We start from the raw sequence: 4,606 nt of genomic DNA on the forward strand, positions 1-4,606 counted from the left end.
TTGTTTCCACCGAGAGATCCGATGTTAGCCTGATGGGGTGACCTTTGTAAGTAACTTGGTGTTTCCCTCTTGCCAACTTTAGTATCTTGTCTTTGTCTGTTGTTTTTGCCAGTCTGGCTATGATGTGCCTTGGAGAGGATCTTCTTGGGTTGATTATACTCGGGGTCCTCTGTATTTCTTGGGTCTGGATATTTGAATGACTTTCTAGATTTGGAAAGTTTTCTTGCAGGATCTCATGGAATACATTATCTAGGCCCTTATTATTTTCTTCCTCTTCTGGAATACCAATTATCTGGATGTTGGGGCGCTTGATGGTATCCCGTATTCCTCGTATATTATCCTCATTTTTCATGGTTGTTTTCTCAATCTTCTTGATACTTTTTTCTAGGTCAGATGTTTTGTCTTCTACATTAGAGATTCGATCTTGTGCCTGGTCTAACCTACTTTTAATGCTTTCAAGGAAGGTTTTGATTTCCTGTATCACATTCTTCAATCCTAAAATATCCATTTCTTCTTTCAAGTAATTAAAGGACTTCCTCATCTCCTGGAGCTCCTTGTCTCTTTTCTCTTCCATCTCAGTAAGTTTGGTCACTACAAATATTCTGAATTCCTTTTCAGACATGTCCACGACATCCATTGTATTGACTGTGGGTGATGTAGGCTTGCTGATTTCCCTTGAGAGAGAGGCCTTTTGTTGTTCGCTCATATTTCTTGAGCCTCTGTGATTTTTCCTAGTATCAGGTAATCTATATGTTTCTTCCTAAATTATTTAAGGTATCTTTGATTCTTAAAAGTTGTACAGGCTTAGAAAATTGATTTCTCTTATGGTTGGCCTACCTGTTGCTCACAGTTACCATTAACTGTTGCCACTAGCCATGGATGGCCCAAAGTCCTCGCTGTTTCTAAGGAGTGGTGAGCCTTCAACTGACCTAATAAGCAGCACCCCAAGAGCAAAGAAAAACAAAACAGAAAATGGAAATTGCGCGGCACGCAATGCATGCCATGCGCTACTCAAATCACCAAAATTCAAACAGACCAAAGGCTAGTGGAAAAGGATCAGACAATCAGTGACAGTACCAGGTTGGACAGGTCTGCAGCCTCAGTCCACCTGGTGTCCGGAACTGCTGGCCGGCTCGATCCAGATTGTGGGTAGGATGGGCTGGGCATTCGCCTTAAAGTTCCAGGCAACCAACCTGGGGTCCAAGGAGGAAGAACGGTGGGGATACGAGGAGGTTCAGAAGGATCGGGCCTGCAGCCTCAGTCCACCTGGTGTCCGGAACTGCTTGCTGGCTCAATCTGGATTGCGGGTGGGATGGGGTGGGTGTTCGTCTTAAAGTCCCAGGCAACCAACCTGTGGTCCAAGGAGGAAGAATGTTGGGGGTGCGAGGAGGTTCAGAAGGGTCGGGCCTGCAGCCAACTTTACCTTTGTTAAAGTTTATTAGTCCATGGGTGAGAGAGACTAATCCTTATGCCATGATCTATCTCCAGCTTCATTCAATCAAGATCATGGGAGCAAGTGATCCCAGAAACTCAGGAGGCTCCAGATGAGAATCAGTTACCTTGTCATGAGGATCAGCCTAGAAGAGTGTTGAGTTCCAGGGCCAGAGTTAGTGTAATGGCTATGTCGCTGAACTCCCATGTAGTTGACCACTGTTTGAGTCCCAGACCTGGTGGCTTAAACTCACACCAGGCGCATGTGCATGCTGCCCAAGATACTGAGAAGAGAATGGAGGAGAAGGGATTGAGGCATAGCCATCCTCCTTGGGGGTAATTTCTTGCTTTCTGTCTTTCTGTCTCTCTCTGTCTTTCTGGCAAGCGTACACACCCTATAGCTAAAAGCTCTCCCAAAAAAAAAAAAAAAGAACGAAAAAATAAAAAAAGAGTGTTGCGTTCCATCTGTGCACCACCATCCACCCCTGAGGGTGAGCGTCTATGCTGTGTTTGCATTTCTAACATAAATACCTGAGACTGAGGATTTATAAAGAAGTAGAGGTTCAGTGACTCATGATTTTAGTGAATGGAACATTCCTGACAGAAGCAGACAGCATGGAGGGTACATGGAAAGAGAGAGAGAAAGAGAGAACATGTGAATGACCTGTGGGCAGTTATGACATTTATAGCAACCTGCTCTTGTGATCACTAATCCCATCTTATGAGAGTTGGAACTCCCTAGGTCTCTCAGGACATCATCATCTAGTCATGAGAGTGTTTGACTCCATGACCCAGTCACTGCCCCCTAGACCTAATTTCTCAGACTCCATCACACTGGAGACAAGAGAATTACACAAACCTTTGAGGGACAAAATATTACCCAAACCATGACAGGGTTCCTACTCCAATGTAAGGAGAGGGTGATCATCCTGAGGACACAGACACTACATGTTTGGAAGCTCCCAGAGCTGACCCCGTATGTCTATTCAACTGACTTATCTTGACTTGCCTTCCTTATAACAAAACTGTAATCTTATAATACTGTGTTTTTGAGGATGTGACTAATTGTAGTGAATTATGAAACCTGAGGTGCTTATGAGAACTCCTGTATTTGTAGCAGATTGGCCCAAAGTGTGGTTGGCCTGGATCCCTTGAACGTGTAGCTGGTGTTTGCAGTGAGAGAAGCAGGAGAAGCTTGAGGACACCAATGCCATTAACCCATGGAATTTATTCTCAGGTCAGGAATTTAACATAGGAAAGCATTGCAGAGTGATCCCACAAGAGGTGCCTTTTTAAAAATTTTTCTTTCTTTCTTTTTTCCTTTCTTTCTTTCTTTACAGTTTTATTATAGTAACAAACATTTGTTACAGTGAGAGCTACAAACATACACATAATTATACTTAAATTTATATAGAACAATATTTACATTTTTATGTTCGACTTTTGAAGTTAAGAGGATGAAGTACAGCTTAAGTTTTACAACAAAGAAAAAAAAAATACATGACGGAAATGGAGTTAATAGTAAAAGTACAGCTTTCTGTTCCTGATACAACATGTGGAAATGTCTCATCAGAAAGTTACATCATCTTAATATGATTGTCCAAATAATTAAACAGACCTTTCTTTTTAAATACATTTTGTTGTATGTCATTATGCAATATTATATTAAACTACATATTTTTCTCTAAGCATACCGCTTAGCAATATAAAAGACTTTTATTACATGAGTTTTTCTAATAAAATATACCTAGACAAAAACTTTATACTTAGGACTTAAGATAGTTGGAAATAAAACTCTAAAATTAAACAAATAACTTCTAAAGGTATCACTAAGGCTTGTGTATTTTTTAGCTAAGGTGCAATCTTTACAAAGACCATTAAATACTAATCACTTAGTTTTAAAGTTAATATATTTATAAAATTACATACTTAAAAGAGTTTCAATTTAAAGTAAAAAATTAGTCTTTCACACACACACACACACACACACAAACACACACATATATATATATGCTATATAATGAGGAAAACCTTCTGAGAAACAAACATTCTGAGAAACAAATGATTTCTTGGTTTCAGCCAGTCCACTATTCCTAAAATGTGAAAAAATTAATCCTGAAGTGGCTCTCTGCTGTTTCCAGATTGTGATGGGTGGAAAATTCCAGATCATAGCAAAGGCGATACGTGGAAAATTCCAGTCCATAGGAAAGGCGATACCCAGGTCTCACTGTTCTCAATGATCTTCAGATAAAGTTGGGGTATGTGGATACAAACTGGCGGCTCAAGGAACCTGAGTGGACAGAGACAACCATGGTCCTTTAAGACCAAGATTCACTCCTGGGAAAACCATCGAGGATAGGCCCTTGGGCTTCTAGCAGCATTGCAAAAGCTCCCTGTGATGTGGAGACTCTCAGCTCTTCAAGGGACTCAAACACTTTCACCATCTTCAGCATCTTCTCCTCTTGTTTGGAGCATTTGGATCTCCCCTCCAGGTTTTGAACCAGGGAACTTAATTCCTGTCTCAGCATCAAGTGACCATCTTCACCTTTCTGTGGTCTTCAGTAAGGCATACTCAAATCACCAAAATTCAAACAGACCAAAGGCTAGTGGAAAAGGATCAGACAATGAGTGACAGTACCAGGTTGGTTGGGTCTGCAGCCTCAGTCTGCCTGGTGTCCGGAACTGCTGGCCGGCTCGATCCAGATTGTGCGTGGGATGGGCTGGGGGTTCACCTTAAAGTCCCAGGCAACCAACCCGGGGTCCAAGGAGGAAGAACGTTGGAGGTGCGAGGAGGTTCGGAAGGGTCGGGCCTGCAGCCAACTTTACCTTTGTTAAAGTTTATTAGTCCATGGGTGAGAGAGACTAATCCTTATGCCATGATCTATCTCCAGCTTCATTCAATCCAGATCATGGGAACATGTGATCCCAGAAACTCAGAGAGTTACCTTGTCATGAGGATCAGCCTAGAAGAGTGTTGAGTTCCAGGGGCCAGAGTTAGCGTAATGGTTAAGTCGCTGAACTCCCATGTAGTTGACCACAGTTTGAGTCCCAGACCTGGTGGCTTAAACTCACACCAGGCGCATGTGCATGCTGCCCAAGATTCCAAGAGGAGAATGGAGGAGAAGGGATTGAGGCATAGCCATCCTCCTTGGGGGTAATTTCTTGCTTTCTGTCT

This window comes from Tupaia chinensis, unplaced genomic scaffold (genome assembly GCF_000334495.1).
Source record: "Tupaia chinensis unplaced genomic scaffold, TupChi_1.0 Scaffold139743_1, whole genome shotgun sequence".
NCBI lineage: Eukaryota > Metazoa > Chordata > Mammalia > Scandentia > Tupaiidae > Tupaia > Tupaia belangeri.